Below are 27,394 nucleotides of genomic sequence, written 5' to 3' on the forward strand. Positions count from 1 at the left end.
AGTCTTATAAAAGAGGTTGTGAAGAGATCCTGGGACATTTCCGCCATGTGAGGACACAAGAAAAGTCTCACTTGACATGCTGCCCCCCAGATCTCAGACTTCCAGCCTACATAATTGTGAGAAATAAATATTTATTTTGTAGAAGCTACCTAGTCTGTGGTATTTTGTTATATCACCTAATGGACTTATACAGTATATAACCTACATAAACTTCAGTAAATTGTCTTAATAGTATGGTCTTTTTCAGGCTAGCATATAATTCATGAATACTGAGAATCTAAAACTATTGTTTATCAATATTAAAGGAAAGTGAGTGCTTAACAGAAAGGTTAGAAAATAAATTTAATTCTTAATAAGTTTACAACTGGCATTCAGACTTTCTGGCTGACATCAGACAAGCTATTAATATGTTAAAATTGTGAATTCACTAACTGTATAATAAATTGAATATTAATACTGACTCCACTGTGTAGACAGTTTATGTGATTCAGTCAATACACTTCTGTTAAAAGCTCAGAAGACATAAAAATCACAAAAAGTTAGTAAAAATAATCCTTAAATTTTATTTTCTCATCAAGAATAGGGATTTTGTGGTGTATATGCTATAAGAATCTATTATAAAGACACTAAATGGTCACTAGAGCTCACATGTCAAAGATTTTTATTTTGAAGACAAATTTATTATCACATCACTACTGGTGAAAAAAGAAAGAAAGAGGAAGAAAGGAAGGAGAGAGGGAAGGAAGAAAGGAAGGAAGGAAGGAAGGAATGAAGGAAGGAAGGAAGGAAGGAAGGAATTAAAGACAAAACAATGTGACAGCAGATTACCTCACTGTATAGAAATATAGAAATAAATGAAAAGATTAACAAGGCACCCAAGTTAAGGGAGGTGTCTATGATGTAACAGACTTATAGTCAGAAAGTCTGGAGCTAAACCCTCATCTAGGATTTATTGTGTTTTACTTTGACCACCACTCTTTATTTCTCTAAATTTCAAATTCCTCATTTTAAATGCTGGATGATTATGCAGTCCATAGAACTGCTGTAAAGGTGAAAAAAAAATGAGATGTTTGGAAAAGCCATTGACATATTGTGTAGCACCCAGTTGAGGCTCTATAAATGCTTGATCCTTTCTTAATCAATCAAACAGTTAGTGGCAGTCAAAGGAGATAGAACTTGAAAAAAATGAAAAGAATAACAAGAACAAGGAGATATAGAAATGAAGAGAAAACTTAAAACCCTACACTTTATTGTTTTTAACAACTAAACTCAATGAAACTAACTGAATATTATAGCTCAGAGTGGGAGTCAACTGATGGATGTGACTGTGTCCTGGGTAAGATACTTCCTGGAATCACTTATGTTGAAGAGTTCTTCAGCATAGATGAATGTTATATCTTAATAATGTTAATATAATAATCATCATAATAATATTCTAAGTAACTCTGCAAAGTCATTATCTAGGAAATCAGATAATTTCCTTTTATTTATCTGTGGGAAGGAAAAATTAAAGGGATTGAAAAATTATTATTAAAAATTATGGATCTAGTGGCATAGCTTTCAATCCTGGGGCTGTGAAGAAAATATTTTTAACAGTTCATCAATATGCAGATTTTTACAAGATTTCCTCACTGATCCACCTCCACCTCAGTGATAATATGGGGACAAGTTACCTAATTATCCACTAGATTAGAAACGCAAGTATTTGTAGACATATATTGCCTCTGCTAATTTTTTTACAGCTAGTATGGGGAATAGCTTAGCTTGTTTGGGGAATATTTATAATTTAAATAATAAAATCTTGAGGACCTATAAATAAATTTCATCTTTCTCAGTTTAGGAGAACGAACTAGTCAATTCAAGAGACCAAGGGAACACTAATCTCTCTCAAATAAATCCCAAACTATACAGCTTTGGGAATGTTTGCTACCCATTCAAATAACCATAAAGATGAATGTTTTGATATTTCACTTGGGGGCTTAGGGTTCAGAATGTAAACTTAAGTTAAAGTATATATTGAAGGTTATCTCATTTGAGCTTCTCTCCTAAAATTACATAAATGTAATTTGTTAATCTACCAATTTCTTTAGTTACCAATTAGGGCACATTTTTCTTATTCAAATATTTTGATTATTTATTTTTAATCATGCTATATTGAAACATATATAAAATCAGAAAAAATAGTCTCTCTAGCATGTACCACCATATTAACTTCACTTCATTCTTTAAATTAATTGTTATTGAAGTATAGTTGGTTTACAATGTTGTGTTAGTTTCTGCTGTACAGCAAAGTGAATCAGTTATACATATACATATAGCCACTGTTTTTTTAGATTCTATTCCCATGTGGGTCATTACAGAGTTTTGAATAGAGCTCCCTGTGCTATACAGTGGGTTCTTATTAGTTATCTGTTTTATATATAGTAGTTTGTATATGTCAATCCCAACCTCCCAGCTTATCTCTCACCCCACTTTTCCTCTTGGTAACCATAAGTTTGGTTACCAAGGGGAAACCAAAATCTGTCCTACATCTGTGATTCTATTTCTGTCTTGTAAATAGGTTAATTTGTACCATTTTTTAAGATTCCACATATAAGCAATATCATATGATATTTGTCTTTGTCTGTCTGACTTACTTCACTCAGTATGACAATCTCTACGTCCATCCATGTATGCTGCAAATGGCATTATTTCATTCTTTTTTATGGCTGAGTAATATTCCATTGTATATATGTACCACATCTTCTTTATCTATTCTTCCATCGATGGACATTTAAGTAGTTTGATGTCCTGGCTGTTGTAAATATTGCTGCAATGAATATTCGGGAGCATGTATCCTTTCAAATTATGGTTTTCTCCAGATATATGCCTAGGAGTGGGATTGCTGGATCATATGGTAGCTCTATTTTCAGTTTTTTTAAGGAAACTCCATACTCTTCTCCATAGTGGCTGTATCAATTTATATTCCCAGCAAAAGTGTAGGAAGGTTGCCTTTTCTCCACACCCTGTCCAGCATTTATTGCTTGTAGAGTTTTTGATGATGGCCATTCTGACCAGTGTGAGATGATACCACTTTGTAGTTTTGATTTGCATATCTCTAATAATTAGTGATATTGAGCATCTTTTCATGTGCCTCTTGGCCATCTGTATGTCTTTGGATAAATGATTTTTTAGATCTTCCACCCATTTTTTGATTGGGTTGTTTGTTTATTTGATATTGAGCTTCATGAGCTATTTGTATATTTTGGAGATTAATCCCTTGTTGGTCGCTTCATTTGCAAATATTTTGTACCATTTTGTGAGTTTTATTTCCATGGTTTCCATTGCTATTGAAAAGTTTTTAAGTTTAATTAGGTCCCATTTGTTTATTTATTTTATTTTCATTACTCTCAGAGGTGGATAAAAACAGATCTTGCTGTGATTTATGTTAGAGAGTGTTCTGCCTATGTTTTCCTCTAAGAGTTTTATAGTAGCCAGTCTTACATTTAGGTCTTTACTCCATTTTGAGTTTATTTTCGTGCCCACATGAAATTAAGACATTCTCTAACACCATACAGATTATAATTTTAAAACTAGAGAAAAAGAAAAGAAGGAAGAGAAAGAAAGCAGGAGGTTGGGTGAGAGGGAGAAAAAGAAGGACAGAAATAGCTTCATGTATAGAACTAAAACTTGATCTTCCTTGTCCCCTCCAGTTCTACTTCCTCAGAGGAAATCTGTATGTTGAAATAGTGTATATAATTCCCAGGCTTAAACATTCTTTACCATGAATGCTTAAATTCCTATCAAACACAAAATTTCTCAGCATATGTCTTATCTTCTCCTGGAGCCTTTTGTTGTAATTATTTCTGGGAAATTTCTGAATACCTGGGAAAGAGAAGAAATTCATGTTGTTATTCATTGGGTTTTGGTAGAGGTAGAAAATTTCACATCAGATGGAGTTTGGGAAAACTCTTTACTCAGAATAAAAAGAAGAAACCTGATAGTTATTTTTCCAGTTAATCCAGAAGGCATGATCGCTGTAAAGCAGAGAAGTCTGCATTAAAGGAATAATAGTATCTATGTGAAACATCCATTTATTATGCTTTAGTGTTAATTTAAAAGGAAGGGTGGTATCTCGTACAGAATATTTCAATGACATAGGAATCAAGTATCTTGACTTATTCTCTCAAATCTGTCACTAGATAGCAAGCTTGACATCAGCAAGTCAGTTAACATCTTCATCCCCATTTCTTTATCTATAAGGTAATGAAGAGTTGGATATGTATTTTAATAAGTATTTTACAGCTTGAAAATCATATTATTCTGAAAATTTTATGGTATTATAATTTATCAATTCCAAATGAACAAAAATCACAAAGAAGTATTGATTACAATTCATCTGTGCATTGATTACAATTCATCTGTGCATAATCCAGGAAAGATCACTAATAAAATAATTTCTTTTGTATTGGACATTGGATTATCTGCAATGCATCTTGAGACCTGAAAAATTCTATTTATAGAATTAGGATTATGGAAATCTATTAACCTGTTACATTTACACATTTTCTATTTTACTTACAGTATTCAAAATGGGAGGGTGAAGAGTTTGCATTGCACTTGTCAACATTTAACCTTGAATATGTCAAGAAGTATTAGCCAACAATTTGTTTGTTTGTATAATATACTCCCAAATCCACAGAGTTATAGTGAGTCTAACTGCACATAATATTTGATATAAACTCATTTGTTGTCAAAAATGAAATTCAAAGCAATCTCTAAAATGACAGTTTTCACTTTGCACTATTACATTGTGGCATTGTGCTACTTGCAAACCATTAAGTGAATTCACAGTTATTTACTTAGTACCCAAAAACTTAACTCCTTTTCACAGAGAAAAGTATAGACCATTAAGTTACACTGTAACTCAGAATAGAATAAATAAGGAAAAAACAAATTATAAAATCAATCTTTCTGGCTGAAATATATACAATAACATTTAACCTGGTATGATAGTCTGATTAGGGAAGTATTAATTAAACACATCTGAAGAGGTGGTTTTTAAATAATTAAATAATTTAAAATTTATTTAGAAAACATATAAACCATTAAAATACACATTTATCAAATATTTTTCTTAGCCATACTTATAATCATTGGGTGATAATGTCGTAAAGCTTTTTTTTTGAATTGTAAATTATTCAGAGACATTTCTTTCAAACATGGTTATATATCTGGAGACCTCAGTTTTTGGAATAAAATTCTATATGTGTTAGAGAACAACAGTTCTCCAGTGAGAGGCATTTACTGTTCATCAAACATACTCACTCAGAAGCAGAGAGAGATTCCAAGTTATCTGTATTCTTCACGGATGGATCCTGTGTCAGTAGAAAATGCCCTTGGGCTGGACCAGCAACATTAATTCTCCAGATAATCAGAGTCAAGGAAGGACAGCCGGCAAAGGGTGCTATATTCCTTTCCATTCAAGGAACAAAGAAATTACTAAACAAGTCAATGATAAAGACAGTTCAGAGTGGAGTTCTTGTAAAGATAAGGATACATGTAGTATTTTGAGTCTCATAATGATTCAAGAGGAAAGTCTAGTTTCTTCAGTGATGGTGGAAGTGATTAAAGGGAAGGTTTGATGATAATGAAGAGAGTGACTATAACAACACTGGCTGCCATGGTGACAGGTGTGGCTTTGGAAAATTTGAACATGGTAGAAACTGTCATTGGTGTGACAAATAGATAAAAATGTTTGGTCAAAACCATTTCCAAGTGACTGCTTGGAACAGGAACTTTTTTCTGAAGATAACACTGAGATTAACTTTGAGAAATATGACATTTCAATTGAGGCAAAAGCCAGTAGCTGTCTCCCACACATTGAAAGTTTTATTGATGTTAAGATGGGAGAAACTATTATGGGAAACATCAAGCTTACTTGTTATACTCACTTGGCTCCACTGCAACCTTGTGCTATTCTTTTTATGAAAGAGAAAAGACACTTGATGTCTTGTACCCAAACAGCATCTGTAAAAATTCTTTTGCCGATCTTGAGTCAGATTTATTCAGATGGTCAAGGAGAGACTTTGAGGGCCATGAAGAAAAACAGAAGGTAAGGGTAATATCCAATATCTAATCTCTTTGGTATTAGCATCAACAAGAGAGATTTGGCAGTACCAATCTATAAGGAAGCCAGAAAATTTTCATACTGGCCTGGAGATAGTCCTTACATCATTTATGGTGATGCTGATATTGGTTAGCAGATTTGATACTTAGAATGTGGATGGCACATGTTAGTTGCTACTCCTGGAGGCCTGGTAGACATGATGGAAAGAGAAAATATTAGAGTTCCACAAATACTTGGTGTTGGATAAAGTGGATCTTATATTGATATGGGATTTGAACCTCAGATATATGGGATACTTGAACAAGATAGTATGCCACCAAAGAGAGTTTATCATAACATGTTTAGTGCTGCTTTCCCTAAGGAAATACAGATACTTGCTCATGATTTCTTGGATGAATATATCTTTTCGGATGCAGGAATATTGGCTCTACCTCTGAGAACCTCACATCAAAAGAGTAAGACAAACAGTTATTTCTGCTTAACCTTTTAAATGCAACAGGAAAGAATTCATTGACCTTAGTGTTTGTGGAGACCAAAAAGGTGCGGATAGTCTGGAGGACTTTTTACACCGTGAAGGATATGCTTGTACCAGTATCCATGGAGAATGATCTTGGAGAGATGATGAAGAAGTCTTCACCAGTTCCACTCAGGAAAAAGCCCAATCCTAGTGGCTAGAGCAGGAGCAGCAAGAGGACTTCACATTTCAAATGGGAAAGAAGTTGTCAATTTTGACTTGCCAAATGGTATTGGAGAAAATGTACATTGCACTGACTGCACAGGACGTGTAGGAAACCTTGGCCTTGCCACCTTGTTCTTTAACAAGAGGAACATAAATATGACCAAGGGTTTGTTGGATCTTCTTGTGGAAGCTACATAAGAAGTGCCATCTTAGTTTGAAAATAAGACATATCAACATCATTACAAGGGTAGCTGTCATGGACATTCTAAGAGTAGTAGATTCTGTGGAGGATTTGTGCCAGATGTTATTCACATAGTAGTGTTTTTAGCAATTCCAGCTTCAGTAACAGCTGTACTGGCAGCAGCAGAGGTGATGGAAGCAGCTAGAGAGAGTTTGGTGGATGTGGCTATGGAAGCTTTTATAACAGTGATGGATATAGAGGGAATTTTAACTACTGGGGGATTGACTAGTGGGACAACTAGCCTACTTTGTAGTAGATCATCCTGCCAAACAAGCTAATATGGAAACAACATGTAATTTAGCCAGATTATACCTTTTATAGTCTCAAGAATTTGTAACAAATTACCAACTGTGATACTCCACTGATTCTTTTTTTCTTAAAGGGAACTCAATGTTACAAAAAGAGATGAAAGGAAAAATCAATGGTCTTGTTCAGAAAATAGTTTGAAGACTTCCATTGCTGTAATTTGGATTAACTCCCCTCCACCTACCCCTAACCCAAACTGCATTTATAATTTTGTGACTGCAAATCATTTGTTTGTTAATGTAATATGCTTTTAACTTTAGACAATTTTTATTTTGATGTCCTATTGGCTCAGTAATGCTCAAGATATCAATTGTTTTGACAAAATAAATTTACTGAACTTTGGCAAATTTTTGTTGTTGTAAATCTATACATTTTAAACTTAAGCACACATTTACACACAAAACTCTATTCATTACTTAAGTATTTAAAGAGTAGACTGACTTTATTATAGTAAATGTCTCTTTTAAGGATATTTGACTTCCCAAATATGTCATTATAGAGAATAGCAGATATATGTTTTCCAGATTAAAATATTGAGATAGTAATGCCATCCTTCCTCCCTAATATAAAAATGTGCTTTGCCTTATGATTGTAAGGAGATCTGATTCTAATGAAGAAAATGGCAGACACATGGGGCATACTGACAATTACCAGAGAGACTCAGTGGGTCCTGATGAATGTACCTAGTACAGGAAAATTAAACAGTACCTGATTACAGTTTGCTAATACTAGGCTCATCTGTGTACACATTTAATTTATGGATTTAATTTACTTTTAATGTAAAATATAACTTCCAAGGATTTAATATATCTCTTGTCCTTAATAAACCTGTCATGAATGTGAGTTAGTCTTATATGATTTTTAGAAGCAGTCTTGGAGTCTAAGAAAAATTCAACTAAATCACAGTTTTTAATGTTTACTATATGAATAAAATATGCCTGCAATAATACTTTAGTAGTTAGTGGTGACATTTGCCTTGAATGGAAAATAGCAAGTAATTAAAAAAAAAAAGAACAAAAAAATGACATCCCTTAGAATTTTCTATATTAGTCTAGTTTAGTAAGGTAGGACATATGACTTGAAAGTGCTGATCTTCTGGATATTCAATTTCAAGTGACTGGTGTTTACAGAAAAGAGTTCAAGGAGCAAAATCTAGAAGAATGAAAAGAAATGAGATTTATTGTGAGACTTAAGGGCAGAAGTTAAAAACTCTTAATCATGAGCTAAAAGTTCACCAATGTCTTTATTCTGATCACATATATCCTGTTTACCACATTTACATCTATTGTTTTAATTTGAAAAATTCTTTCCTAAATAGCACTTCAAAAATATATCAGCTTTAATTTTTCATTTTAAGTATTTAAGAAAATATTCTACAAAGCAGAAGTTAAAAGAAAGAAAGATGAGAAAAATAATAAGAAAGCCTCACGCACTGTGATTAATATGCTTTACTGGTTTATCTTGCTTCCGTATCATGAATCAGGTTAGAAATGTGATTTTTTACTCAGCTTTTATTTTTATTTATTGGTTTAACACATCTGGAATATACACCACATCACTTTTCTGTTGAAATTTGTCCTTTTCTATGTTCATATTAGAAAACAAAACATAATTTCCATTTTAATTGAAGCTGGGGACTGAGAAATCTAAAGTTGAAAACTCTTTTTATACTCATTTCTTTTTTAGTTAGAATAGAAAATGTGTCTAAAGAGCCTTAGCTTATTTTGAGTCCTGGAAGAAAAAGGGATATTTCTGAAGGGCTCAGGAGGTTGTAAGTCAATTCCACTGCTTGACTGAGAGCAGAGGGCCATCCAGAACCAGCATTTCTCACAGGTTCAAGCTAAAATGGCACAGTGCATTACAAGTTACAAACACTTTAGTAAAGTTCAGCATTCTTTTTCCAAGAGACTAAATAAACAAACAAGTAAACAAATAAAGGCTGTAAACTATTGTCAAGTTTTCATTGTCATTTGATCCTCTAATCTCACTATAATGAAAAATGAATTTTTTACTAAAATAAAATAATAATAAAAATATATAGTTTTGCAAGGAGCTCCCAAAGATATAGTTTTGCAATGAGCTCCCTCCTGCAATTCCTACAGCAAGAATTACAAACCTGCTGTATAGCCAAAAAAAAGAAAATAAAATGGAATTACAAAAAGTTAAATAACTGACTGGTATTTAGCATCAGTTTGGTAAACTTTTTTACATTAAATTGAGACATAACTGTTTCCCTAACAATTATAGTGAAATGTTAGGTAAACCCAACAAAGTAGTGATAGACGGGAAAATAATTTTTCCCAATTGCATGTGTTTATATTAATAGATATTCTGCCAACGTCATGAGCTTCTTCCATGCGTCTGAAAGATCAAAAGACTTGACTTGTTGAATTGTGGCTGAACTAATTACATAACTTCAAGCTTGAGAACATATTTTTCACTTACCAAGAAACAATTTAAAAATGAATAGCTACACATAAAGAATAAAATGTACTTGGGCACCTCATGAAAGAAGCGTATAGAGCAATGGTTCAGGATACAGAACAACTGGGTGTGAATCTCAGCTCTTTTTTCCTTATATGCAAACTTGGACAAGTTACATATTATTTTGTATTTGTTTCCTCATTTATAAAAGGAAAATAGTAATATCTACTTCACTAGATTTTTGTGAAAATTAAATGAATTGATGCATACGAAGAGCTGAAAAAAGAGCCAGCTATATTACAAACTCTTGGAACTGACAGACTTCTTTTTTTTTTTTTTTTTGTGGTACGCTGGACTCTAACTGTTGTGGCCTCTCCCATTGTGGAGCACAGGTTCTGGACGTGCAGGCTCAGTGGCCATGGCTCACGGGCCCAGCCGCTCTGCAGCATGTGGGATCCTCCCGGACCAGGGCACAAACTGGGGCATCAGCAGGCGGACTCTCAACCACTGCACCACCGGGGAAGCCCTGACAGACTTCTTTTATGGTAGCAAATATAAATATAATATTTCCCTAAGTATTGGTCATTAGCTGGTTGATTATTTTCTTTGTTTCTAAGTTATTGACTTTAGTTTTTATCTTATTTACCATAATTTTAGTTTGTTTCCCTTTCTATGGTGAGAAATTATTGTTTAATTATAGACTTAATATTACTTGTGTATCATATATAGAAAATGCTACAATTCAATGTGATGATTAAGATATTCTTTTCAAAGAGTATTTAAATAAAAGTAAATGATGTCCTCAAGTAAAGGTGGCTATTCTGCAATGTAAAATAGCTGAATGGATAAAGTGTATTGAAGATTGTTAGGCCAAAAGGAAAAAAAGAAAAGGAAAAATATGGTCTTATATCTCTAACCTCTGTCTATAAGTTTTAAACATAATGATAGGGAGCAGAGTTAAGATACAAGAATAGTAGGATACAGAATTTGTCTCTCCTACAAGTACATCAAGAATACATCTACAAATGGAACAATTCTAACAGAGTACCTGCTGAACATTAGTGGAAGATTTCAGACACCTACAAGGATAAGAAAAATCCCCTCACAGCTGGGTAGGATAAAGAAAGAAAAAAAGAAAAGAGGAATCAAAAAGAGGACCAGCAACCCTGGTGGGAAGCTGAAGGTGAGGAGAGGTTTCCACAGTCAGAAAAATCTCCTCATGGTGGGCAAATTGGCTGGGACAGAAAGGGACTTTCAGGGGATTAAAGGAGAATGCAGCAGACAGTCTGTGGAAGGCAGGACAAAGTAAGAACTGTGCACTTGGTCTATACTGCCACCCTGCACACCCCAGTCTGAGTTGTGTGTCTCCTGTTGCAGAGGTGGTCTGGATGCTGGAAAGTGAGGTTTGGAACATGGACCCAGAGAAGGGACGGCTGTTTTCTGTGAAAAGACAGCCTGAAGGGACAGGAGTAAGGAGCTCCACAACCAGGAAAATTTGTGGAAAAAGCCTGGGACACCATAGAAGCAAGGCATCATTGTTAAGTAGCATGCAAGGGATGGGGCTCTCGCTGTTGGTTTCCCCACCTGCTGGCTTCAGCCTCCATGGGCACCAATCTGAGCAGGCTCACACTTCCCTCAGGCCAAGGTCTCTTCCACCCTCATAGGCTCTGGGATCTTGAGCACCACCCATCACAAAGCCTCCTCAGGAATCAGCCATGGGCACCCCTGCCTGAGATGGGACTCCACCACTGCTGGCAGGGACTGAGTGCTAAAGTGTGGGATTAAGAGAGCAGACCAGGGAGAGGAGCACTGTTGGCTGTGCAGATATAACAGAAGGGACGGGAGTGAGGAGCTCTGTGGCTGGGAGTACCCATAAAAGAAGCATGGTCTGCCTAGGAAATGAGGTGCCATTGCTGAGTGATTTGCAAAGGGTGGGGCTGCCACTGCCCTCACATACCAGCCCTTGCCTCCATAGGCACTGGGAGGAACTCCCACCAGAGAAAGTGCTCCACAGTCTGGTGGAACTGCCTTCCAGTTTATGCTACAGGCACTTCATGCACACCCCAGTTGTGGCTGTCATACCCCTCCATGGCCTGAATGAGTAAGTGTGCCCCGATCAGTCACTGCTTTCACTCCTTTTGCCTGTGTGGGGAACAGAAGCCTGAGGGTGGCACACATGCAGAGGTGGAGCCAAAAGCAAAGCTGAGCACCAGGGGTGCTGCAACTAAGGAAGAGGATTGGAAAGCTCTCCATGCAGCTGCACAAGCCTACAATTTGAATGTTGATGCATTTAATGTTGTCCCAGTAGTCTCTGAGACTGTACTCATTTCATTCTTTTTTCTTTATTCTGCACTGCAGAATTGTTTTTGAACATTCTGTCTTCCAGCCCACTTATCCATTCTTCTACCTAAGTTATTCTGCTACTGAGTCCTTCTAGTATATTTTTCATTTTAGTTATTGTGTTGTTCATCACTGGTTGTTTGTTCTTTAGTTCTTCTAGGTACTCGTTAAATATTTCTTGTATCTTCTTGATCCATGTCTCCATTCTATTTACAAGATTTTGGATGATCTTTACTATAATTATTCTGAATTCTTTTTCAGGTAGATTGCCTATTTCCTCTTCATTTATTTGGTGTTGTTTGTTTTTACCTTGCTCCTTTGTCTGCAACATATTTCTTTGTCATCTCATTTTGTTTAACGTACTCTGTTTATGTTCTCCTTTCGGCAGGCTGCAGGATCATAGTTCCTCTTGCTTCTTTTATATGCTCACTGTTGTGTGAGGGTGGTCCAAGTGTTTGTGTGGGCTTCTCAGTGAGAGGGACTTGTGTCTGTGCTCTGGTGGGTGGAACTATTTTCCCTCTGATGGGCAAGGCCACATCATATGGTGTGTTTTGGTGTGTCTGTGAGCTTTGTACAACTTTAGGCAGCCTGTTTGCAAATGGGTGGGGCTGTGTTCCTGTCTTGCTGGTTGTTTGGTGTGTGGTGTCCGGCTCTGGATCCTGCAGCCAGTTGGGTGGAGCTGGGTCTTTGTGTCAAGATGAATACTTCTGGGAGGGTGAAAGCTTATTAATATTTCCTTGTCTTGGGAATTCTCTGGCGGTCCAGCATCCTGGACTCAACACTCCCACCCTAGAGGCCCAGGCCTGATCCCTGGCTGGGGACTCAAGAGTCCACAAGCTTCACAGCAGTGCCAGAGTAAAAAGAAATAAAAAAAAAGGAAAAGAAAACAAAGAGACAAATGAAACTCAATACAAATAGCAAAGACAAAAACAAACAGGAACACACACACACACACACACACAAATAAAAAAGAAGAAAGAAAACAAACAGACAAACCATACCCAAGACAAATAATAAAAACAAAACCAAAGAGAAACAAAGAAGCAGACAGAAAAGAAAAAAAAAGAAGAAATAAAAAAACAACAGAACAAACAAAAGAACTCAAAAATGAAAGCTATCCATAAGGACTAAACTAACAAAAACAAAAAATGAAAAAAAAAAACAAAATATAAAAGTAAAAAAAAAAGAAGAAAAGAAAGCAAACATTAAACACATAAAAGCCACCAAAAAAAAGAAAAAATAAGAAAAAGAAACCCACAAAAGAACAAAAAGGTAAAGTAAAAATAGAGAAATTTAAAAAATATTAAAAAGTAAAAATATAAAAATAATAAAGACAACACCACAACAATGGAACAATAGGAAACACACAAAAAAAGAATACTAGTACTAAGCATATTTTCCCGGGGCCTCCTCTGTCTGTGTCTTTGCTCCCACAGTGAGCCACAGCCAACCTCTGCCTCCCAAGGAGACCCTCAAACACCTCTAAGTAGATCTCTGGACCTCCTGTGGCCCTGTGGGTCCAGGTCAGTCTCTGACCTGGCCCAGTTCCTGCATGTACTTGCTCCCAAAGTCCATTGTTGCTATAGCTAAATTAGTCTCAATTGTGGGAACACTCATTTTCTATTCAGATATTCCAGGGTTTACCAAGGTAATTGCAGGGATTTAATTAATAGCTTGTGCAGTTTCATGGAGAGCTTTCTGATCCTCTTCCTTAGTTGCACCACCCCTGGTGCTCAGCTCTGCTTTTGGCCCTACCTCTGCATGTGTGCCACCCTCAGGAATCTGTTGCCCACACAGGGGAGAGGAGTGAAAGCAGTGACTGATTGGGGCACACTTACACTTTCAGGCCAGGGAGGGGTATGGAAATCACAATTTGGGTGTGAATGAAGTGCCTGTAGCATAAACTGGAAGGCAGTTGCACCAGACTGTGGGGTACTTTCACTGGTGGGAGTCCCTCCCAGTGCCCATGGAGGCAAGGGCTGGCATGTGAGGGTGGTGGCAGCCCTGCCCCTTGCAAACAACTCAGCAATGGCACCTCATTTCCTAGGCATATCATGCTTCTTTTAGAAAAAGAGAAAGAGAAAGTGTCTGAGAAAATATTTGAAGAGATTACAGTTGAAAACTTCACTAACATGGGAAAGGAAATTGGCACCAAAGTCCAGAAAGGGCAGAGTCCCATACAGGATAAACCCAAGGAGAAACATGCTGAGACATATTAATAAAACTAACAAAAATTTAAAAACTAAGAAAAAATATTAAAAGCAGCAAAGGAAAATCAACTGATAACATACAAGAGAATCCCCATAAGGTTATCAGCTGATTTTTCAGCAGAAACTCTGCAGGACAGAAGGGAGTGGCAGGATAGATTTAAGGTGATGAAAGGGAAAAAGCTACAAAGAAGATTATTCTACCCAGCAAGAATCTCATTCAGATTCAATGGAGAACTCAAAATCTTTACAGACAAGCAAAAGGTAAGCAAATTCAGCACCACCAAACCAGCTCTACAACAAATGCTAAAGGAACTTCTCTAGGCAGGAAACACAAGAGAAGAAAAACACACAAAGGCAAACCCAAAACAATTAAGAAAATTGTAATAGGAACATACATATCGATAATTACCTTAAATGTAAATGGATTAAATACTCCAACCAAAACACACAGACTGGTTGAATGGATACAAAAACAAGACTCATATATATGTTGTCTACAAGAGACCCACTTCAGACCTAGTGACACCTACAGACTGAAAGTGAGGGGATGGAAAAAAGATATTCCATGCAAATGGAAATCAAAAGAAAGCTGGAGTAGCAATACTCACATCAGACAAAATAGACTTTAAAATAAAGACTATTACAAGAGACAAGGAAAGACACACATAATGATCATGAAATCAACCCAGGAAGAAGATATAACAACTGTAAATATGTATGCAACCAACATAGGCACTGCAATACAGAATGCAAGTGCTAATAGCCATCAAAGGGTAAATTGACAGTAACACAATAATAGCGGGGAACTTTAACACTCTACTTACACGAATGGATAGATCATGGGGACAGAAAGTTTAAAAGGAAATAAAAACTTAAATGACAAACTTAATTGGTGTTTATAGGACATTCCATTGGAAAGCAGAATAATATACTTTCTTCTCAAGGGCACATGGAACATTCTTCAAAATAGATCACATCTTGGCTCACAAATCAAGCCTTAGTAAATTTAAGAAATTTTAAGTCATATCAAGTATCTTTTCTTACCACAACATTGAGATAAGAATCAATTACAGGAAAAAAAATCTGTAGAAACACAAACAAAAGGAAGCTAAATAGTGTGCTACTAAATAACCAAGAGATCACTGAAGAAATCAAAGAGAAAAAAAAAAAATCTAGAAACAAATCACAACAAAATCATTATAACCCAAAACCTATGGGATGCAGCAAAAGCATTACTAAGAGGAAGATTATAACAATACAATCCTACCTCAAGAAACAAGAAAAATTTCAAATAAACAACTTAACCTTACACCTAAAACAAATAGAGAAATAGCAACAACAACAAAAACACACCTTAAAGTTAGTAGAAGGAAATAAATCATAAAGATCAGGGCAGAAATAAATGAAATAGAAACAAAGAAAACAGTAGCAAAGATCAATGAAACTAAACACTGGTTCTTTGAGAAGATAAATAAAATTTGTAAACCTTTATCTAGACACATCAAGAAAAAATGGGAGAGGAGTCAAATCAATAAAGTTAGAAATGAAAAAGTAGAAGTTACAACTGACACTGCAAAAATACAAAGGATCATAAGAGACTACTACAAGCAACTGATATGCCAATAAAATGGACAACCATGAAGAAATGGGCAAATTCTTAAAAAAGCACAACCTTCCAAGACTGAAACTGGAAGAAATAGAAAATATAAACAGACCAATCACAAGTAATGAAATTGAAACTGTGATTAAAAATCTTCCAGCAAACAAAAGTCCAGGACCAGATGACTTCACAGGTGAATTCCATTAAACACTTAGAGAAGTGATAATACCTATCCTTCTGAAATGCTTCCAAAAAATTGCAGATAGAGGAACACTCCCAAATTCATTCTACGAGGCCACTATCACCCTGATACCAAAACCAGACAAATATACTACAAAGAAAGAAAATTACAGACCAATACCACTGACGAATATAGATGGAAAAATCCTCAACAAAATACTAGCAAACAGAATCTAACAACACTTTAAAAGGAACATACACCATGATCAAGTTGGATTTATCCCGGGGATGCAAGGATTCTTCAATATATGCAACTCAATCAATGTGATACACCATATTAAAAAAATGAAGAATAAAACCATATGATCATCTCAATAGATTTATAAAAAGCTTTTGACAAAATTCAGCACACATTTATGAAATAAACTCTCCAGTAAGTAACCATAGAGGGAAACTACCTCAAAATAATGAAAGCCATATACAACAAACCCACAGCAAACATCATTCTCAATGGTGAAAAACAGAACGCATTTCCTCTAATATCAGGAAAGAGACATGGATATCCACCCTCGCCACTATTATTTAACATAGTTATTGAAGTTTTAACCACAGCAATCAGAGAAGAAAAAGAAATAAAAGGAATCCAAATCGGAAAAAAAAGTAGTAAAATTGTCACTGTTTAAAGATGACATGATACTATATATATAGAAAAATCTAAAAATGCCACCAGAAAAGTACTATAGCTAATCAATGAATTTGTTAAAATAGAAGTATATAAAATTAATGCACAGAAATCCTTTGCATTCCTATACACTAACAAAGAAAGATCAGAAAGAGAAATTAAGGAAACAATCCCACTCACCATTGCAACAAAAAGAATAAAATACCTAGGAATAAACCTACCTAAGAAGGCAAAAAACCTGTACTCAGAAAACTATAAGACTCTGATGAAAGAAATCAAAGATGACACAAACAGATGGAGTGATATACCATGTTCTTGGATTGGAAGAATCAATATTGTGAAAATGAGTATACTTCCCAAAGCAATCTACTGAATCAATGAAATCCTTATCAAATTACCAATGGCATTTTTCACAGAATTAGAACACAAAAATCTTAAAATTTTTATGGAGACACAAAAGTCCCTTAATAGTCAAAGCAATCTTGAAAAAAAAAAAAAAAAACAGAGCTGGAGGAATCAGGTTCCCTGACTTCAGACACTACTACAAAGCTACAGTAGTCAAGACAGTATGGTACTGACACAAAAACAGAAACAGATCAATGGAACAGAATAGAAAGCCCAGAGATAAACCTACCCACTTATGGTCACCTAAGCTATGGAAAAGGAGGCAAGGATATACAATGGAGAAAAGACACTTATTTCAATAAGTGTTGCTGGGAAAACTGGACAGCTACATGTAGAAGAATGAAATTAAAACATGCCTTAACACCATACACAATAAACTCAAAATGGATTAAAGACCTAAATGTAAGCCCAGACACTAAAAGACTCTTAGAAGAAAATATAGGCAGAACACTTTGACATAAACCACAGCAAGATATTTTTGACCCACCTCCTAGAGTAATGGAAATAAAAACAAAAATAAACAAATGTGAACTAATGAAACTTAAAAGCTTTTGCACAACAAATGAAGCCAAAAACAAGATGAAAAGACAACCCTCAGATGGGAGAAAATAAATATAAAAGATTCAATGGACCAAGGATTATCCTACCTAATATACAAAAAGCCCATGCAACTCAATATCAAAAACAAACAAACAAACAATGTAATGCAAAAATGGGTAGAAGACCCAAATAGACTTTTCTCCAAGGAAGACATACAGATGGCCAAGAGACACATGAAAAGTTGCTGAACGTCACTAATTATTAGAGAAATGCAAATCAAAACAACAGTGAGGTATCACGTCACACAGGTTAGAATGGGCATCACCAGAAGCCTACAAACAATAAATGCTGGAGAGGGTGTGGAGAAATGGGAACCCTCTTGCACTGTTGTTGGGAATGTTAATTGATACAGCCACTATGGAGAACAGTATGGAGGTTCCTTAAAAAACTAAAAATAGTATTACCATATGATCCAGAAATCTCACTACTGGGCATATACCAACAGAAATCCATAATTCAAAAAGATACATGCACCACAATGTTCATTGCAGCACTATTTACAATAGCCAGGTCATGGAAGCAACCTAAATGTCCATCCAGATATGAATGGATAAAGAAGATGTGGTACAGATATACAGTGGAATATTAGCCATAAAAAAGGAACAAAACTGGGTCATTTGTGGAGACATGGGTGTACCCAGAGACTGTCATACAGAGTGAAGTAGGTCAGAAAGATAAAAACAAATATCATATATTAACATATATATTTGGAATCTAGAAAAATGGTACAGATGAACTGGTTTGCAAGATAGAAATAGAAACACAGAAAAGAGAACAAACCTATGCACACCAAGGGGGGAAATCAGGGAGTGGGGGGTGGGATGAACTGGGAGATCGGGATTGATACATATACCATAATATGTATAAAGTAGATAACTAATGAGAACCTGCTGTATAGTACAAGGAGCTCCATTCTCTGTACAGTAGAAACTAGCACAATATTGTAAAACAACTATACCCCAATAAAAAACATTAGCATACAGAAATATCTTGCATTCCTATACACTAAAAATAAAAGATCAGAAAGAGAAATTAAGGAAACAATCCCATTTATCATCACAACAAAAAGAATAAAATACCTAGAAATAAACTACCTAAGGAGGCAAAAGACCTGTATGCAGAAAACTATAAGATACTCATGAAAGAAATCAAAGACAACACAAACAGATGGAGTGATATACCATGTTCTTGGATTGGAAGAATCAATATTGTGAAAATGACTATACTACCCAAACAATTTATAGATTCAATGTAACCCCTATCAAATTTCCAATGGTATTTTTCACAGAAATAGATCAAAAAATTTTACAATTTATTTAGAAACACAAAAGACCCCGAATAGCCAAAGCAGTCTTGAGAAAGAAAAACAAAGCTGAAGGAATCAGACTCCCTGACTTCAGACTACACTACAAAGCCACAGTAATCAAGACAGTATGGTACTGACACAAAAATAGAAATAGAGAACATAATAGAAAGCCCAGAGAAAAATCAACGCACCTATGATCACCTAAACTATGACAAAGAAAGCAAGATATACAATGGAGAAAAGACAGTCTCTATAATAACTGATGCTGGGAAAACTGGACAGCTATATGTAAAAGGATGAAATGAGAACACTCCCTAACACAATACACAAAAATAAACTCAAAACAGATTAAAGACCTACCAGACACTATAAAACTCTTAGAGGAAAACATAAGCAGAATACTCTTTGACATAAATTGCACCAAGATCTTTTCTGACCTACCTCCTAGAGTAATGAAGATAAAAACAGGGACTTCCCTGGTAGTTCAGGGGTTAAGACATTGCCTTCTAATGCAGGAGGTGTGGGTTTGATCCCTGGTTGGGGATCTATGATCCCACATGTATAGCAGCCAAAAAGCCAAAACATAAAACAGCAGCAATATTGTAACAAATTCAATAAAATCTTTAAAAAATGGTCTACATCAAAAAAAAAAAAAAAAAAGAAAGAGCAAAAATAAACAAATGGGACCTAATTAAACTTAAAAATTTTGCACAGCAAAGGAAACCATAAACCAGATGAAAAGACAACCCTCACAATGGGAGAAAATATTTGCAAATGAAGCAACTTACAAAGGATTAATCTCCAAAATATACAAACAGCTCATGCAGCTCAATGTCAAATAAACAACTCAATCAAAAAATGGTGGAATACCTAAACAGACATTTCTCCAAAGAAGACATCCAGATGGGCAACAAACACATGAAAAGATGGTCAACATCACAAATTATTAAAAGAAATGCAAATCAAAACTACAATGAAGTGTCACCTCACAACAGTCAGAGTGGCCATCATCAAAAAATCTACAAGCAATAAATGCTGCAGAGGGTGTGGAGAAGAGGAAACCCCCTTACACTGCTAGTGGGAATGTAAGTTGATCCAGCCACTATGGAGAACATTATGGTAGTTCCTTAAAAAACTAAAATAGAACTATCATATGACCCAGAAAGCCCACTACTGGACATATACCCAGAAAACCATAATTCAGAAAGATACATGCACCCCAATGTTCATTGCAACACTATTTACAATAGCCAGGACATAGAAGCAATCAGAATGTCCATCAACTGAGGAATGGATAAAGATGTGGTACATATATACAAAGGAATATTACTCAGATATAAAAAGGAACAAAATTGTGTCATTTGCAGAGAAGTGGATAGACCTAGAGACTGTCATACAGAGTGGAGTAAGTCAGAAAAAGAAAAACAAATATCATATATTAATGCATATATGTGGAGTCTAGAAAAATGGCATAGATGATCTTATTTGCAAAGTAGAAATAGAGGCACAGACATAGACAACAAACTTATGGATACCAAGGGGGAAAGGGGGTTGGTGGGATGAACTGGGAGATTGGGATTGACATATATACACTGCTATGCATAAAATAGATAGCTAATGAGAACCTATTGTGTAGCTCAGGGGACTGTACTCAGTGCTCTGTGGTGACCTAAATGGGAAGGAAATCCAAAAAAAGGTGATATATGTATACATATAGCTGATTCACTTTGTTGTGCAGCAGAAACTGACACAGCAGTGTAAAGCAACTATTCTCCAATAAAAAGCTTTTTTTTTAATTAAAAAAAAGAAAAAAAATAGCATTTGGGAGACAATACAGGTAGGCATGAATTAAGGCAGTGGGAATGGAGAGGAGGGGACTTATTTCGGGAACATTAAGGTATGGAATTTTAGAATGGCAGGGGATAAGGGAGTGGGAAAGTAAAGGAAAACTGGCAGATGTGTGGAAAACTGATGGGATGGTGATACCATTAGTTGAAAAAATAAATCCAGTTTTGAGTGACTATAAATTTGAAGATACAGAGTTTGAGATTTTTATGGGATATTCAGGTGAGAATCTCTGCTTGTCAATTAGAAGTATATTTCTGGGACTGAAATGAGATGTCCATGCCAGAGATAGAGATTTGGGGGTTAATCAGCTTATAGACAGCAGCTAAAGCCGTGGGAATAAATGTCATCCACTGATGGTTTATAGAAAAGGGAAGGAGGGCACTTCTGGTTCTGAAATATGGCAGACCAGCAACTTGAGAACCTATCCAATGTAAACACATAAACATGTAAGATACAAGGCAGTAAAGCTTATTAGAGCAGAGCTACACTCAGAAAGTAGTGGATGGAGTGAGAGTTTGGGGTTAGTAGATGCAAACCATTACATTTATAATGGATAAATAACAAGGTCCTACTGTACATTACATTTATAATGGATAAATAACAAGGTCCTCTGTCCTACAGAGGACTATATCCTGTCTCCTAGGATAAACCATAATGAAAAATAATATAAAAAAATTATATATGTATATAACTGAGTTACTTCTCTTTATAGAAGAAATTAATACCACATTGTAAATCAACAATATTTCAATAAAAAATTTAAAAAGTAAATATAATGATAAAGTTGATATAGTTATATTACAAGATTAAGATAGTAGAAATACTAAAAATGATACTCAGAATTTTACTACACTATAAAACTTATCTCTGATTACAAAGGAAGGTATCTTATAAACAGGTAAATAAATGATTGATTTGAAAATATTTCAAATATCAGAATATGAACAGAATGAAATTTAGGAACTACATCCTATAAACAAAAACAGTATAACATACAAGCATGCTATCTCTCTATAGGAGTAGATAATATACTCAGATATTTAAGTCTACTGTTGCACTGGAAATAATTAACTGAAATACGTGTGTGGCCTATACCAGTTTCTTATACTGAGAAAATATAAAACCCCGTCACGAGTAATACAAAATCATTTGTTAATCAAATTTCATTGAAATATTCTATTTTATGGTAAAATTTTAATTTTGTGAGAAAAAACGTTTAGAAGAAATTTTTAAACATTGTCAGTATTAACATCTTCACTCATAGAAATAATCATCATTTCATTCCTGCAAGGATAGTGTAGTGGTATGCTGAAGGGATGCAGAATATTGCAGAATATAATTAAATTGCTAAATTCACAAGATTCACTGGATTTTTGGCTCAAGCATCACTGAGTGATGGCTTTATTTCATATCTATAGTTAAGAAAGCTTAAGCTTTATTACTTTAAAATAATATTTGCTCTGGGCATTATTAATGTGAGGTTATAAGTTGATATACAGGCATACTTTTTTTACTGTGTTTCACTTCATTGAGTATCTCAGATATTGCATTTTATACAAATTGAAGTTTTGTGGCAACCCTGTATAAAGCAAGCCTGTAGGCATGATTTTTCTAACAGCATTTGCTCCTATGTGTTTCTTGGTTACAGTTTGGTGATTCTCACACTATTTCAAACTTTCATTATTATTATATTTGTTATGATGGTCTGTCGTCAGTGAGTTTTGATGCTACTATTCTAATTGTTTTGACATGCCACAAACCATACCATATGACAGCAAACTTAGTCAATAAGTGTTGTGTGTGACAATCTGCTCCACTGACCAGCCATTCCTCCATCTTTCTCCCTCTCTTGGGACCTCCCTCTTCCTGAGATACAACAATATGGAAATTAGACCAATTAATAACCCTCCAGTGACTTCTAAGTGAAAGGAAGAGTCACACATCTCTCACTTTAAATCAAAAGCTAGAAATGATTTAACTTAGTGAGGAAGGCATGTAGAAAGCTGAGATAGGCCAAAAGCTAGGCCTCTTGTACCCAACAGTTAGCCAAGTTGTGAATGCAAAGGAAAAGTTCTTGAAGGAAATTAAAAGTGCTACACCAGTGAACACATGAATGATAAGAAAGAAAAACAACCTTCTTGGTGACATGAAGAAAATTTTAGTGGTCTGGATAGAGGATCAAACCAAATGCAACATTCCCTTAAACCAAAGCCAATCCAGAGCAAGACCCTAACTCTCTTCAATTCTGGCAAGGCTGAGATAGATGAGGAAGATGCAGAAAAAGTCTGAAGTTAGCAGCAGCTGGTTCATGAGGTTGAAGGAAAGAAACCATCTCCATAACACAGAAGTACAAGGTGAAGAAATAAGTGCTGATGTAGAAGCTTCAGCAAGTTATTCAGACACTCTAGTCAAGATAATGAAGGTGGATACACTAAACAACATATTCTCAATGTAGACAAAATTACTTCATATTAGAAAAAGATGTTATCTAGGACTTTTGTAGCTAGAGAGGATAAGGCAATGCTTAGCTTCAATTCTTCAAAGGACAGCCTGACTCTTTTTTAGGGGTTAATATAGTTAGTGACTTTAAGTTGAAGCCAACACTCATTTATTACCATTCCAAAAATTGTACGGCTCTTAAAAATTATACTAAGTCTAGTTTTCCTGTGCTCTGTAAATTGAATAACAAAGTCTGGATGATAGTACATCTGTTGACAACATGGTTTATTGAATATTTTAAGCCCAAAGTTGAAACCTACTGCTCAGAAAAAAAAAAAAAAATCTTCAAAATATTCCTGTTCATTTACAAGGTACCTGGTCATCCAAGAGCTCTAATAGAGATGTACAAGGAAATTAATGTTATTTTCACACTTGCTAATACAACATCTATTCTGCAGCCCATGAATTAAGGAATAATTCGACTTTCAAGTCTTATCATTTAAGAAATGAATTTCATAAGCTTATAGCTGCCATAGATAGTGATTCCTCAGATGGACCTGGGCAAAGTAAATTGAAAACCTTCAGGAAAGGATTCTCCATTCTAGGTGACATTAAGAACGTTTATAATTCATGAGAAGCAGTTATAGTATCAACATTAATAGGAATTAAGAAGAAGTCGATCCCAACTCTCATGGATGACCTTGAAGAATTCAAGATTTCAGTGGAGGAAGTAACTGCAGATGTGGTGGAAGAAACAAAAGAACTAGAATTAGAAGTGGAGACTGAAGAAGTGACTGAATTACTGCAATCTCATGATAAAACTTTAATGGATAACGAGTCGCCTTTTATGGATGAGTGAGGAAAGTGATTTCTTGAGATGGAATATACTCCTAGTGAAGATGCGGTGAAGATTGTTGAAATCACAATAAAGGATTTAGAGTATCACATGAACTTAGCTGATAAAGCAGCAGCAGGTTTTTATAAGCAGCAGGTTTTGTAATTTTGAAAGAAGTTCTACTGTGGGTTAAGCGCTATCAAACAACACTGCATGCTACAGAGAAATCATTTACAAAAGGAAGAGTCAATTGTTAAGGCAGACTTCATTGTTGTCTTATTTTAAGAAATTGCCATGGCCACCCCAACCTTCAACAACCACCACCCTGGTCAATCAGCAACCATCAACATCGAGGCAAGACCTTCCACCAGCAAAAAATTACGACTTGCTGAAGGCTCAGATGAAGGTTAGCATGTTAGACCAATAAAGTTTTATTTTTTTAAATTAAGGTATGTATATTGTTTTTTAGGGAAAATGCTATTTTACACTTAATAGACTACAGTATAGTGTAAACATAAATTTTATATGCACTGGGAAACCAAAAATTTGTGTGACTCTATTGTGATATTCACTTTATTGTGGTATTTGGAATTGAACTTACAATATCTCTGAGGTATGCCTGTAGCTATAATTCTAAAATATCAGCTAATTGGAAATATGTATGACTAGCATATTTTGATAGTCTATCAACTTTCTGTCCTTCTCATATAAACATTAAGGCTTTAAAATTTGATTATTATTTATCATAAATAAATCATTTTTTAAATTAAAATACATGTTATCTCTTCCACATTATCAAATGTAATTAAGTTATTCTCAAAAACAAAATGTTCAAGGGGAGAGTGTTGATAATAACAGCAACAATGTGAAAATACAATTCTCTATGTTGTTACCTAAAAAGTAAACTAAAAGTTAAAATTACTTATAATAAGAGAAAATTAATTATATCTATGTATATATGTATATGCTTTCTATGTAGGTATAATTTGTATCTTATACAAATATATATATATAATATATACTAATATATATATATTATATATATATAATTTCTGGGAACTAAATATATAATATTTACTTATCAAAATTACAGATAACCCCTTATATGATAGAGAGAAATTATACCAAAGTTTCTTAAAATATCTGTTTGTGTCAAGTACAGTTTAAGAGAAGGGAAGACTAAACAGTTTATGTGCTATAATAATTCTAGTAACAAAGAGGAAGAAAAAATACCAGCATATTAAATTACATATTATAAATTCAACCTGATAATCTAGAATCCAGTGCTAATGACAATAATACATTCATAAATTATACATAACATTCACGGTTACATGAAACACAAACTTTCAAGAGAAAACAAATAATATAATTAATTGGGATACAAGAAACTTAGAAAGTTAGAATATAAATTCAAATTAGAATAGTCCAGAGTAAAAGACAGAATACCTATTGATCATTATAAGAAAACAGGATATTTAGTAGTATTTTTCACATTGAATCAGAATTGGAGCCAAAGAACTGCCCAAACTAAGCCACATTTATAATGAGAGAGTCAGCTTTGCATAGTGGCAGTGTCGTAGCCAATGAGGTTTATCCGATGCATGATTATTGTTAATTGAAAAATTTTCCCAATAATGAGAGAGTCAGTCATAGTCAGAAGATTTCATTAAGACTAAGAGGTGATCATGACATATTCCCTAAATTTCCAGGCTCCATAAAAAATACCGGGCAGGAAAAAAGTCAGAGTGAGTGTGGAAGAGAGGGAGACACAAGTGCACTGTTAGTGTAGTCAGTGTACAAGCTTTGGAGTAGAGTGTGGTTTACTCTCCCATTAGCCAAGTGTATGTATGTGTGTGAATATGTGTGTTTTCTAAAAAGAGAGATTGAAAGTTTGTCACCTGGATTTTAGGTAAAAGGAAAGAAACCTTTCTAAAAGGTTTAAAGAAAGCCTTTACTTGAAGACTTGACTCTGTAAAATATATGGAATTTGTGTGATACTGTCTTGAAAAATGACAAAGAAAAAGTTGATAAAATGGTGACTTCTTTAGGATTAAAAATTGGAGCTCATGTGGCATGACATTCAGATCCTTAAGTTCAAATTAATGCCATCTGCAGTCAGTGCCTACCCATATCCCATGCTGTTCTTGTTACAGTGTTTGAGAAACTTCCTAGTCCCCTGGATATTACAGCTGAGAGAGAAAAGAAAACAAGATGATGTGCACAGCTTAACTCTCTTTCACCAAAACCCAGACACTAAAGCAGCTTTTATGAAATATGGAAATGAAGATACTGCTCTAGTTATTATCTTTGTTTCCAGAATGTTTGCAATTGATGCTAAGGCTTTGCCTTAGAATAAGCCAAGACTGTCCATTCAAAAAGAAATCGCTCAGAGGCGTGAGCATGCAAGGCTAAGGCACATGAAGAAGCTTGTAGCAGCACAGGGGCAGGCATCCTTGGAGCCCATCCAGTATGGGCGTCCTCTTGAAACAAGTCCAAAGGTAGAAGAGCCAAAAGATGATGAGCAGCAGGTGGAGAGTATGACCTCTAAACCTGTGCTCCGGGAAAGAAACAACTAAGGGTCTTTTATTGTATTTGTTCGAGTATTCAGTGGCGTGGCTCAAAGGGGAAAGAAAATTTTGTCTTGGGGCCCAAATACAGTTCTGTTGAGTTTCTGTAGTGTGTATCTTTAGGCTTCTCAACTCCAGTAGATGACCTTTCCCAAGTTCCCCACATGGCATACTGTAATCAGGAGAACCTGTATCTTCTGCTAGGAAGCGAGCTGGGAGACCTAGAAGAGGTACTTCTAGGAAATGTGCTAATAGAATGCCAACAAGACTTTGTGTTGAAATCTGCAGCACTGTGCAACTTGTCATCCTGCCCGCCATTTATATCACTCAACTTTGAAGCACCCTTATTGTGAAGGTTGCTGTTGGACCAAAACACCCAAGTGAAATGCTTCAGTCTGTCAAAGAAATTAAGCTGTTGAACCAAGCTGATCCCTGTGTCCAGATCTTAATTCAGGAAATAGAAGAGCACATCTTTATATGGAAGAAAAGATCATGGAGCAGGCAGAAAAGCAGAGAAACCTCAACAAAAATAAATAACTACTACTATAAGCAGATTATGTTCTTCATAATAAATTGAAAAGAATCACCCAGCATTTGATATTGAGAAGATATTGCATGCT

At 35.1% G+C, this 27,394-nt stretch overlaps 3 pseudogenes; all 3 read left to right on the forward strand.

Moving 5' to 3' along the window:
• Positions 1-5,177: 5,177 nt before the first annotated feature.
• Positions 5,178-7,743, forward strand: LOC111175128 (ATP-dependent RNA helicase DDX3X pseudogene; annotated as a pseudogene).
• Positions 7,744-25,761: 18,018 nt separating this feature from the next.
• LOC115803185 (U4 spliceosomal RNA) lies at positions 25,762-25,844 on the forward strand (annotated as a pseudogene).
• Positions 25,845-26,188: 344 nt separating this feature from the next.
• Positions 26,189-27,394, forward strand: LOC111175100 (elongation factor-like GTPase 1 pseudogene; annotated as a pseudogene).

Source organism: Delphinapterus leucas, chromosome 18, assembly GCF_059928025.1.
Source record: "Delphinapterus leucas isolate spDelLeu-1000000601 "Yukka" chromosome 18, BTC_Dleu_Yukka2, whole genome shotgun sequence".
Taxonomy (NCBI): domain Eukaryota; kingdom Metazoa; phylum Chordata; class Mammalia; order Artiodactyla; family Monodontidae; genus Delphinapterus; species Delphinapterus leucas.